The following is a 13,651-nucleotide window of genomic DNA, read 5'->3' on the forward strand; positions in this document are numbered from 1 at the left end:
CAGCCTCTCTATTAGCAGTATTGTTTATTTCATGTCTTTACACTATACTATGGTTTTCAGAACAGCTTTATATTTCAAAAGTATTTATATACCCAAAAGAAACATAGACGGTTAACTAGGGAGGTTGCTTGTAAGAAAACAACAAAGTGAGACTGAATGCTTTGCTTGACATTTGTAACTCTTGTATCAAGTTTGAAGATGAGGACTTTATAAGTTACTCTTTCTCTGAGATGAATTCTTTTCCAAATTATCACAGCTAATGAATGGGATGTTCCTTTTGCCATCTCATTTCGAGATTTTTCTTTTTTCATATTGACATAAAGAGTTAGGTTTTGGAGGAATGTAAAAATGAAGTGATTCAGAAGAGAAGGGGAAAGAATGCCAAACAAGTGACAGTTTAAAATGTCAGCAATGACTTCAGCAGTGTGAACGACGTAAACACTGGTTGCTCTCCTAACATAAACTCAGGTGGATAGCATTCTCGTGACTCAGGGTTAGATTCCATGTTACTACTCCTTCATGGACGTCCTCATTATACCCTGAGAACAGAAACTTCAGCTCTGTCATCAAATTTCGATTTAAGGGAATTATGATTTGTCTTTATTTCATGTAAAATAAGAACAATAGTGATTTAGCTGCTATTTATAGCTAGCAGTCATGTGGGAATTGATTATTCCTTTCTCTATTTATATGTATAGTATAATTACATATATACATGCACATATGTACTTTTATCAACTACAGCAAATAATTTAAACTAGAAAAAGTAGCCAGGCATGGTGGTACTTATGGGGGGGCAGCCTAGACTTGGTCTTGGGTAGAAAGCATCTCAGTATGAAAAAAGTCTATACCCAGTAGGGCTAGTTGAACAATACCGTGAATATTTTTAATGCCATGTTACTGTACATCTAAACAAAATAAAATTTAAATTCTATGTGAGATTCAGGATAACCAGGACTACACAAAGAAATCATGTCTTGAAAAAAAATTAAATTTATGTATTCATGTCTGCACATGCTGCAATTCATGTGTGGAGATCAAAGAGGACATGCCATGGGACACTTTTGTCGCTATGTCCTATTTAGAGATCTACCAGGGAAAGGTATTAGACCTCTTGGATTTTGCATCAGGAGACCGGTGATCTGGGAAGACTGATTCCAGGCCTCCCACAGAAGCCCATCACTAGCTTCTCTGACTTCAAGTCAGTAGAAATCAAGTCGAAGGACCTACCTGGCTGAACCAGTGCTTTTCCTGTAGTGAATGTTTGTCTCCATTTTGCCAGCGGGAAGGAAAACTCTACCTTACTGATTTGCATAGTGACATGTTGTATAAATATAGTTTTTATTCCATGGGGAAAAAAAGTTTTGTTTGCTAAATTGACATTTAGACTAGAACCCTTAAACTCTACCCTTCTACATAGTCTACAAACCTTTTAGAAACTAACTGGTTCATTGGCAATAATCCCATGAAGTTTCTGCTTGCTTATTTTGTTTTTGTTTTTGACAGTAACAGAACAACTTTTTAAAAAAAATCTTTCTATAAAAAATTTTAAGTATCAACTATAAACTGTGAGTCCACGTATTACAGCATTCTGAGGTCCAGAGCACCTGAGAGTCAGCCAGCCATCTTGAATTTGGTTAGAGTGGTGAGATCTACAGATAATCAAACAGCTTTCATTTTTTATTATGTACTTAGAAAATAATTTGTCTCTTTAAAAATAGATTATGCTTGATGAAATTTCTGTCTTGATTTTTATTAAAGAATATCACAATATACTTATTACTTTTGCCCCAATTCCAAGTATTTTCACTTTTGGAAAAAATTTCTGACCTAAATATTTTATATCTAACTGAAATGATAATTATCTTCCTTAGATTGTATTTAAAATACTGGTATTTTTCAAGATAACTACAGCATTGTATGAGTGGTTCCATCTATTACCAAATAATAGAAGCAGTATTTGCTTTCATAAAACTCCTAAGTATGCAAGGATGCCAGATTTTATGGTAAAAACTGATTCCCATTTTCTTCCTTTTCTCAACACTAATGCTCATTTGTTAACATAGTTCCAGTTTTTCTACATTATTACTTTGTATTTGCTTTTATTAAATGGAACAATCCAAGTGTTGGGAGTGAAATTGAAACTAAAATTTTTGTTTGGTGAGAACTGTTAAAGCTCTCCTTTTTCTCCCTCTTTAGCCCAAAGACATATGCATATTTAATTTTCTATAGCAAAGTGATATATTGTTTTTTCCATACAAAATATCAGAAAATTTAAAACTTTTTAAGAGCTAAGAAAACTTTATATAATAAAATACCGAGTTTCTGTAAAAAGGTATTTTGAAACATAGCACATGAATAAGTGGAACTCACGATTACATCTAAGTGGGACTCACAATTACATCTAACACCACAATGTTCCTGGTAATTTTTCTCACTATCTAGGGAGCATGGCTATCTCTAGCAGGACTAGAGAAAAGAGTATGTGAGTCGGATGTCTTTTCACATAAAATAAATAACAATAAATGAACAAAATGAATTCCCAGGCAATAATGAGTGATTGAAGATTCTCAGTAACTTAAAACTTCACATTTGAGCTGGACTTCATTTGTAACCACTGCAGCTCAGAGCAGGACTCTGTGTATCACAGCATCCTCAGATTCAGGGCACCTGGGAGTCAGCCATCTTGAGTATAGTGAGATGGGGAAATCTATAGAGAGTCTCACACAAGCAGCTTAGTGCACAGAGATAATAGTAAAACACTAAAGTTCTGTTGATGCCTCAGTGGACAAACAGAGCACATCAGTCCTGTAGCCTACTCCTAATTTCTACAGGAACATGAAAATACAGAGTCTCTAGAGAATTAGAGAAAAGGACCTGTACAATGACAGACACTCCAGGGAACAGAAAAAAATAGGTTTTATAGTTTTTTTCCGTATATGTCTGTTCCTTTTGTGCCCCCAAGGAAGCAGCAGACACTGACAGCAGGTGGAAGAGGCAGCATTTGAGGAGTGAACTATGTGTGGGTTGCCTAAGGGATTCCTTACTTATGCTGGCATTGAGGTGCATAGATGAGACAGCACAGTGAATATGATACATAAACATTTTCCTTCGTTCTTTTATTATTGATGTTAAATAAAATGCTGGCAGCTGTTGATTTGAGCTGGTATCCTGAGCAGGTTCAATGGATCAAACCAACATGTAATATAGTTCTGGTAACCCAACTGTAATTAATTGTAGAGGCTTTGTTAGTTTGACTGTTGAGCTGTCTCTCTGAACTTCACTTCTGAATTTATAAATCTGTTGCTGTATCACATTTTTTGAGTTCTCAGAATTGCTTTGCTTGTGGTATCTGCCCATTTCCCATTATTTTTGATAGTATGTTTTACTTGTATAATGTACTTGGTTTCATTTTCATATCCCTATACAAACATATAATTATGTATACCTCTTCCCTATTCTTCACTCATAATAGTCCCATTTTGAAGGTTTTGTCCTCTCTCTATTTCAAGTGTGAAATAGGTACATTTGCCTTTGTAAATCAAGCTTATTTTGCTTAACATGGTGACCTCCAGGTATATGTATGTGTATATATATATATATATATATATATATATATATATATATATAATAGTTTCTTGTTTATGGCTGTATAAAACTCCATTATGTGTGCTTTCTTTACCAATTTATTCCTTGCTTATTCCACATGTTAACTACTTTGAACAGTGTTATGTTAAACATAGGTATATCTTTAGCTCTCTATATATCAGTTAAGTTGGCTTTTATTATTTTGGGGTGTATACACAGAAGTTATATTGCTGAATGGTAGCTTTGTCTTAATTTTTGGGGACACTCCATACTGCTTACATAGCAGCTGAACTAATTATACTCCTACCAATAGCTGTATAAGTGCACTTTCTTCTCATATACCCTTTCCAACACTTGCATTTTGTTTTGGTTTTATTTATGACAGTCATTCTGACTGGGCTGAAGTAGAGTTTTTAATGTAGCACAAGCTCTCTCTCTCTCTCTCTCTCTCTCTCTCTCTCTTTCTGTGTGTGTGTGTGTGTGTGTGTGTGTGTGCACATGCGCGCGTGTGTCTGTGTATGTGTGTGTCTGTGTGTTTCTGAGAATTGAACATAAGACTTTATATGTATTTGGCAAGCATTTCACCACTGAATTATCTCCACAGCCTTTTTGTATAATCTGTTTTAGAGATAGAATCTAAACAGTTTGTCCAGACTGGCCTTAAATTTGTGATCCTCTTGCCTGAGATTCTGGTATGGTAGAATTACAGCTCAGCACAGAAAGCTCTGGTTTCAATGTAATTTTGTTTTTGCTTTGCATTTCTCTGATGACAGGAGTCTGAAATGGCTGTTCCCTGAGAGGTTCTAGGAGCACTTGACCAATACAGATGTAGATACTTACAGCCTGAGGTACTGAGCCTGGGGACCCCAATGAAAGAGCTAATGGAAGGACTAAAGGAGGTGACTGGGACTGCCACTCCATAAGAAGAACAATATCAACTAATTGGACTACCCAGAGCTTCCAGGAACTAAACCACCAACCAAAGAGTGTGCATGGAAGGAGCCAGGACTCCAGATAAACATGTAGCATAGGAGGGCCATGTCTAACATCAATGGGAAGGGAGGCCGTTTGTCCTGTGGAGGCTTGATGTCCCAGTGTAGGGGGATGATAGAGGGGTGAGGCAGGAGTGGGTGAATAGGTGGAGGATCACCCTCATAGAGGCAAAGGGTAAGGGGAGAGGGGAGATGGGATAGGGGATTTGTGGAAGAGTAACTTGGAAGGTGGATATCATTTGAGATGTAAATGAATAAAATGATTAATAATAAAGAAAGATGCTGAATGTTTTCTCATAAATTTACAGGCTTATTGTACTTAATATTTGAAAAATATTTTCAGTTTCATTGCCGAGATTTTGATTGGATGTTTTGTTCTCATGGTGCTTGATTTTGAGTTCATTATATATTCTAGATATTGACTCCATATGACATGAGTAGCAGGCAAAGATTTCATCTATATTATCTGGATTTCCACTGCCCTTTCCTCTTTTGTACAGTAACTTTTAAAAGGTTGTTGCACCCCACTTGCCAGTCCCTCCTATTCATTCCTGTATCATGAAAATCCAATCCAAAAATCTCTTGTGCCTGCCTATCTCTTGGAAGATTTTGTCCACATTTTCCTCTAATCACTACTAAACTTCAGTTCCTACACTAAGATCTAGACTCTATTCTGATTTGATCTCATTAGAGGGATCTCGTTTCATTCATCCAATTTTGCTAAAAATACAAATTAAAGAGAATGGCTTTTTTTCTAATGAATAGACTTGACATCATTGCCTAGAATCAGTCTGTATTGCATTTTCTATTGTAATTCATTATTTGATTTGTCTATCTTCCCCTCCATGGACATGACATGTTTTAGGTAAACAGAAACGTGCACACACACAGCAAAAATACTAACACAGAACATAAAAAATAAAGGTGAAAGAAACTAGGAAGCATGAGCTTTCTGTGCCTACTATGAGGCAAATGGACCAGAGAAACACTGTTAGAGTTTGCATTGTTCACAGAAGTTTCCAAACAAAGGAGCTACAATTTGCATACTGTATCAGTATTTGTAGAATAAATAATCCTACTGTGCTAATTTTATTCTGCTGCAATGATGCAATTGGAAAAAGATGCTTTGCCACAGAGTGAGCCAACCTCATCCCAGACAACAGAAGAAACTTTTCATAGTCTTGCTTAACTAACGCATACTTGAGTTTCTAACATTCCTTTTTATCCTCCATTTTTCTGTGCACACTCAAATGCACACTTAGAAACAGACACACAGCATGGTCAGTGTGTAATACAAAACTTTTCAGTAAGGAATGGAAATTTTTTCATACCTCCTTTTTGTTGTCTGAAAGCTATATCTTAAAAGTAGTGTGTACATAAATATTAATTGCCCCAAAGTAAATTTCCTTCTCTTATCCCCACTTCTTAACTCACCTTCTCCTTTAAGTGTATGAGAATAAAAGTCCTCGGAATTCTAAGTCTATTTATGGGTCTCCTTCTGCTACATAAATCTCTTGATAAAGCATTAAAAACACCTTTTGTAAGCACTGTGCAAAATCTCCTTAGTGGGATAGGGAGCCGAGGGATTAATATTTCTAGCTGGATCACATCCCTTCAGCCCAGGCATGGTGTTGTCCCCTGCTTGCAGCCTGAGGCTGAACTTTCTGACACAAATAAACCCTCACCACACCTCCTCACCCCTATCAGTTGCAGATTTCCATTCATTATCATGGCCTTCTGACCTCTCTCTTGTCACTCCCCACATCTGATCCTGAACCCCCATACCTTTTCCTCCTTCTAAGTGAAATTCAAGCATCCTCACTTGGGCCTTCCTTCTTGTTTAACTTCTTTGGGTCTGTGGAGTGTTGCATGGCTATCCTGTATTTTATGGCTAATATTCACCTATAAGTGAGTACATACCACACACATCCTTTTGGGCCTAGGTTACCTCACTCAGGTGATATTCTCAAGTTCCATCCACTTGCCTGAAAAATCATAATGTCTTTGTTTTTGATAGCTGAATACTATCCCATTCTTTCCTGTATGCCACCACTCTGCTCGCCTTCATCATACATGTTGATCCTGAACGACACAGGTTACCTTACCTTTCCCATCCATATTCCCTGCTTGCTAAGTCCTCTTGGGCACCCCAGCTGTCCTGAATGGTCTGCTAGCCAATCTCCAGTCTCCCAGACTATCTCTTTTCTGCCCATTTGATGTCATTCAGGGCTTGCCTGCCTTTTCCTGTCTCATAGCACTACTTCTATGTTTACTGACCTTCCAAAGGTATAGAAACTCAGAGAACAGGCTGTTTTGGATCCTGACTTCTACTATGAGTACGACTAACTCCCCTTGTGACTGTTTTGTGTAACAGTGCTTAGATTTTTGTCAAATATACCTTGTATCAGGTTTGTCAATATGTCCTATCAGTTTTATAGGTAATTACTTTATGCAATCCTGTTCCTCTGAGGGTTTATAAACTTAGTACCATGTACCATCATTCTTCTATATTACAATTACATTTAGCACATAGTTAGCTTCAACATTTAATATGAACTTCCAAAATTAAATTCCAGGCCTAAATACTTATTACTTTCCATTGTCATAATTTGAGAAACTCCAGATGAGTTCTTCAGATCATGAGATTGAAATAAGAATTGCTGCTTAATACCTGTTAGGTATTGAAAACCTAAACTCTAGAAGTGATGGGAAAGGAATATTGACAACTTTAAAATTTTGAACGAATTTAGAGATTATCTGTACACTTAATTCATTAGTAATTTTCTCAGCCTTGTGCTACAATAATTTGTTGCCTTGTAAGATATGGCTCTCCTCTAGAATTAATTCTTCCTTTGTGTCAGTATATTTTGTTCACTCACTTAGAATTATTTCTCCATAGGTTTGTAAACAAAAAAATTAGCTTTTTGATGAAGTGATCTTACAATTATTATTGGAGAATTTTATTGAATATAAATGTGAACTCTATTATTCTACTGTGAGATAATGTTTAGTATGCATTTGAACTAGTCAGTTGACATTTATTGCATGTCTGCAGATAGGATGGGATTAGGAAATAATGTTCAAGAGAGATGCAGTATGACTTGCATATTCAGGAACTGACATGTTTACCAAATGCACGACACTAGCTTTACTGAGGATAAGGACATACAGGCTAAGCATTTGGGAAGTTAAGTCAGTTATATATTAAGAAAGCTAACATGAAGAGATAGCTTTGAGCCCAGTCTACAGTGGCAGATGAAAGACTTAAAATAATAATAAAAAAAAATCCATGAGGAAATTCTGGTTTTGAAAATCCCCAAACAAACATAATAAATAAGAGAAGTTATAATATTATTTTAGAGACAAAAATAATTAATGCAAGCTATGTATACTTAACAATAACAAATAAAGTACCCACCACAGTCCAGAGATCAAGTTGAAAGGTAATAAAGAATTGGCTGACCTGATTGACAAGTCATTGAGTGAGATTTTTTTAAGTTCTAAATCAAGAATTTTAAATAAAAAAGTCAGTATAACCTTTACAATACAAAGACAATGCATTAAAATAATATCTAAACATGATGGTTTAATTTGATGTCCTGTGTAGAGTGATTACATTGAAGTAATTCTAGAAATAGATGATAAAAAGTTTACAATGTTGAACTGCTATTAGATGTTCTTTTATAAAATAACTCTCTTGATTTCATAATTATCTATTTCAAAGATACATAATAGCAACAGGAAAAACAACTAAAAAATCATCTAGCATCTCTATTATGTTTATTTTATTACCAGTGCTGAGAGACTGTCAATAGAACTAAATTTAGTATTTAACAAAGATCATTTAAGAATTTCTGGCATGATGATCTTTGTGCTTTTAATATCCTGATGCTTTTTCCTCCTCCCACCTTGAATACAGAGATATACATATCTTTATATAAAGTACTTAATATGTAATATTTAATAAACTAATTAAGAGTCTTAAACTCACTATATGCACAAGCACATGTATCATTTGAGAAAATAGAGACATTTTACAAGCATTCAGTTATTCATTTTCTCAACAGCATCATTTGAGATACACAACTTAGTGAATAAAAATGAGCTTCCATGATGAGTTTTAAGCACTACAAAAAATTATATTGTATGTATGTATGTATGTATGTATGTATACATGTATGTATCTACCTATCTACTTACCCGTCTTTCTGTCTGCTTATACTTCATGTGAATTCATGTTTTGCCTGCATGTATGTCTGTGTGAAGGTATAAGGACCATTAGAACTGGAGTTACAGACATTGTGAGTCGCCATGTCAGGTATGGAAATTAAACCTGGGTTCTGGAAGAGAAGCCAGTGCTCTTAACTGTTGAGCCATTTCTCCAACCCAAGCATTATACAATTTAAAAGGGAAATAAATGGTCAATTTCTTTCCTATATATCTCTTTCAATTGAAGTCCATTTGGTAAGAAGAAAGACATGCTAAATGATATGTCTGACAATGATAACCAGGAGTGGTGGTCACATACCTGTGCAATCACGGCATTCTGAAAGCAGAGGCATCTGAAAGATATTAAAGTTACGGAGGGACATCTAGGCATTAAATGCCACCCTTAGCTATGGAGCTACTGGCAACTGTTAGCTGCTAAAAAAGAGGTGTCACTTTTTCCTAAGATTGTATCTTCTGGTAAGTCACCCAGGCTCCTTGAAAGGCCATACAACCAAGAATATATGAACATCAGAAATTGCCCTTGATGAGGCTGGGTGGGGAAGAGAGCTTACCTCTGGGAAGAGTTGAAAAAGATGTATGAAAATGATCAGAACACATTGCACAACTATTTTTAAAAAAGCAATAAAATTTAAAAAATAATCATGAAGTGAAATGATAGTCAATATCTTCAAGATACTAAAAAATGTAAGCATTATACTTTAAAGAAAAATAAAATCTTGCCTCTTGAATATGGGGGGGATGAAGAATTGGATGAGGAACTGTGGGAGGGCAGACCACGGTGGGGACAATGATTGGACTGTAAAAAATAAAAGTAATAAATGAATAGATATGCTTAAAATAAAAAAAATAAAATTGTGTTTAGTTGCAATTTATCCTGGTTAATCTTAAGTTCAGTATTAATCACTGGGCAGGTTATCCTTGTTCTCTTGTGGAAATAGAAATAAAATTTATGTTCAAGATATTGAGCAGTTCTTTTGTCTTTAGGGACTGAGCAAATTGCCTGGACTCTTATACTACATTCAGATGTGCGAGCTCCATCTGAAACAGCTATGTTCTGACTAGCACTTGGGATAAATTTGCTTTTTGTTGAGTACAGGGAAACTTGAAACTCACAAAGACTGGACAGTTAGTATGCAATCTGCATACACCATACCCCCCATCCTCTTCATCATTCAGAATTAGGCACATCCACTCCCTGTTACTCCATAGTTTATCTATCAAACCAAATACCTGTGCAGGCTTCAGCTCTTCACACATAGTCATTTTAATATTTTGATAGATTTCCAAGTTAGTTTTTTAGTACTGGTTGTGTGTATGCATCAGAAGAAATATGGTGACTAGGTATAGGTGACTAGACTAAATATTCAACTTGGAAGCTTTTCTTTTCTATTTGGTTCACTGTGGTGTCTCCATCATCAAGGGCAGTGATTCCAAAAATTCAAGTGTTCTGCAAGTATCTGAGGGCTGGGCTGGTACATGGAAGGGCATAGCTAAGATCACAAGGACTCCAGCACATTACGAAATGCTTATAATAACTTATGCCATTTGGTATCTCAGTGGACAACCTGCTTGCAATCAGGCTTTTAATCAGAAACAATTTGAAAAGTCAGTAGCAGAGTAGTACTGAAGCATGAGAGGAATGCTCCTGTGGACCAGATTTGAAAATTGAGTTGTATCAGTACCCTCGGAGCTCCCAGGGTCTCAACCACCAACCAAGGACTGCACATAGAGGGGTCTGATTGTTCAAGCAGCATGTGTATAGTAGAGGATTGCAAAATCGATCATCAATAGGAGGAGAGGACCTCGGCCCTGTGAAGGTTCTGTGCCCCAGTGTAGGGGAATGCCAGGGCCAGAAAGTGGGAGAGGGCGGGGTGGCAGGCATGGGGAGGGGGCAGGCAACAGGGGTTTGTTTTTGTTTGTTTTTTTGTTTTTTGGAGGGGAAACTGGGAATGGAGAAATTCGCATATAAATAAATAAATAAAAAAAAAAAAAAAAAAGAAAATTGAGTACTCACAAGCTTGGATGCAAATCTTAGCCTAAGCCAGAGGACCCTACTGGTATTTAATACTCTAGGGCTTGATGATACCAGAGTAGGAAGTATAGGACTGTATCTTAAAACAAAGACTTGTTCTTTCAGAAATCCAATCATGCTCCCATTGAAGAACATTTAAACAATCCCATTCTATCTTTGGGTTTAAATCCCGCCTGTTATAAAACCTATGAAGTAGCCTCATCCATTAGACTTAAGAATTCATCTGGGCAAATTGTGAGCTTCTTGCATCCTTCTGGCACAAGCCCAGAGCAGATAAAATTGTCTGGTAGATATGTTTCATAACCGTCAGCATACTCTTTATTGCTCTGTTGATCTCCATACTGCATCCACACAGCCTCTTAGTTCTTCACTGATTCTTCTTCTATTTGGTACCTCATCAGGTCGCAAGAAGACAGGTTGTATATTCCTGTGAAGTTCCTTTCTCTTCCAGCTATAGAACTTTTTTTTTAAATAATTTCCTTAACATTATCTGTTTCTCACCAATATACTTTTCATCTTCTTGAGGTTTCCCAGTTAATTCAAGACCTGTTTAAAGTGTATTGCTCTAAACCAGTTCAAAAGTTTCATACAAAGCTAGCATTCCACAGGAAACACCTGAGTCCTCACATGTAGTACTCTGCTTAGCTGGCTTTCTTTAATGTTCTTGAGGTTATTTCAAGTATTTTTTTACAACCCTCTATTATTCGTCATTCATGATGAAATGAGAGAGTACAGAGGACATTCCCTAGTGCTGTCCAGATCCCAACACACCCTGCAACTTAGCCAGAACCCAACAATCCCACAATTTAGTATTCAATTTGTAGATCTAATTTTATTCTTGTTACCCCAATCAAATTTCTATGATCAATATAATCATAAGGCTACCTCTTCAACTTATTTCCTAACTGCCTTTATATTATTTTTCCTACAAAATTACGAATATGTCTTCACCCTCCTAAATAAAAACTCCGATCATTTTTATAATGCCTATGCTCAAGAGGAACCAGGAGAACTGCTAGGTGACATTTTTAAGCTGACGTACAATCATTATTTTACCCAGGTACTTATTTAACATGCTTTTTTTTCTCTTTAACAGCCACTATCATTCTGTTTTGACAGCAAAAACACTGCATATTACATCAAGTATCCTGCCAAGCTTCCAATATACCTTCTCCTGCATATTTTTCCATGTCTAACCACTTTAATGTTGGCTTTAAAATTGGAGAAAGATGAATTTGAACTGAGTTTGACCCCTGCCGCATTCTGGTAATTAGGAACTCTTCTTCATGCTGTCCACATCCTGTTATTAGTACTAGAATCTGCACTAAGATCATATTCCAGCAACCTCAGAAATAGGCGATGAAAAAGCATTTGAAAACCAAAGATATTTGTTTTCTTTTCAATTCCTTTTTTAAAAAATTAGTCTTGTTTTTCTAAGTTTTTCACTATCAAGGGCAAAAGTGACAGTTTCTCAGTTGTGTTGGCTGCAGTCTGGTTGCAGTCCTAAGAATTAAGCCATCTAGTCCCAGAAGAAAATCCATTGCAGGGTCCTACAGTTTCCTTAGTCTCCATCTCTTACCTAGAACTTCATTCGTCTGGTATCAGTACAGGACAGATCTTCACAATCATGATTGGTTTTGCTTTGATTTGTATTACATTTGTTATTTGTGAATTTCAAGCATTTCTATGATGCATTGTGATTACTCACATTTTCTCATGTTATCCCTCTCATTCCCGTCAACCCCCTTCCTCCCTTCTGTTTTCCTCCAAGACTCAAGTCTTTCTTGTTTTGTCTTGTGACCCACTGAGTTTAACCATGTCCATCCACGTGACTATTGGTTTGGACTATCCATTGGCACCTGTTGGGTTCACCAGAGGATACACAATTGAAGGCAAGAATTGAAACTCTCACAGAATCTATACGTCATGAGCTCAGCAGCAAGGGATAGAGCCTCTCCTGAACCCATCCCCAGTCCAAGCTTTTGTGTTGAGGGATCTGTCTTATACAGAGTATACAACTATAACTGCTATGAAGGTCTCATTGCCTCTGTTATGCCCAATGCCGATGGCACCATTTGGCCCTTTAGAAGAGATTTTTAGTTGAAAAAAGAATTCGAAATAAGCAACAAGGAATCTCTCTCCTTTTGATGTGTATAACATGAACCAGTGACTGAAAGTGGAGACATTGAAAAATACTTCTAGGTTTTTTTTATCACATTCTACCACATGCTACCATTATCACAAGTATTTACTATGATCATGACTGTCAATTTCATAACAGTGACTTTTCCATACAACAATTATTAAAGTAATTTGTTTTCTGTATTTCTTTTTTCATCTTTTATTGCACAATTGATGCATTTGGTTACCATTTAGAAACATAATGATAGACTTTTTTCTTTGCATTATTTTTGTGCTGCTGGTAAAGAAAACCCGGTGTCATATGAAGGATATAATTAGGAGTATTTGATGATGATTCAAAAGAAAAAGAAAGAAAATGAAAGAAAAGAAGAAGAGAAAAGAACAGAAATGAGAGAAAAGAAAAGACAGCTAAAACAAACAGGGGGAAAAGCACAGTGGGAACCAAGTTGAACTCTGCCTATTCCTCAGCTAAGAGCTCATTTTCTTGTCCCTTCATTTGTGTAAAATCAAGATATTTTGTGCATTGACAAATGGGCCACAGAAAGAACATGAGTCCAAACTATATAGAGAAGAAGGTAACAATATGGTTATTTGTAATGTCATAACAAGGTGTTTTGCCATAGCCAGTGCAGTAGGTATAATGTATCCAAGTGGATAGCATTAGGTT

Source organism: Mastomys coucha, unplaced genomic scaffold (genome assembly GCF_008632895.1).
Source record: "Mastomys coucha isolate ucsf_1 unplaced genomic scaffold, UCSF_Mcou_1 pScaffold14, whole genome shotgun sequence".
NCBI classification, from domain to species: Eukaryota; Metazoa; Chordata; class Mammalia; order Rodentia; family Muridae; genus Mastomys; species Mastomys coucha.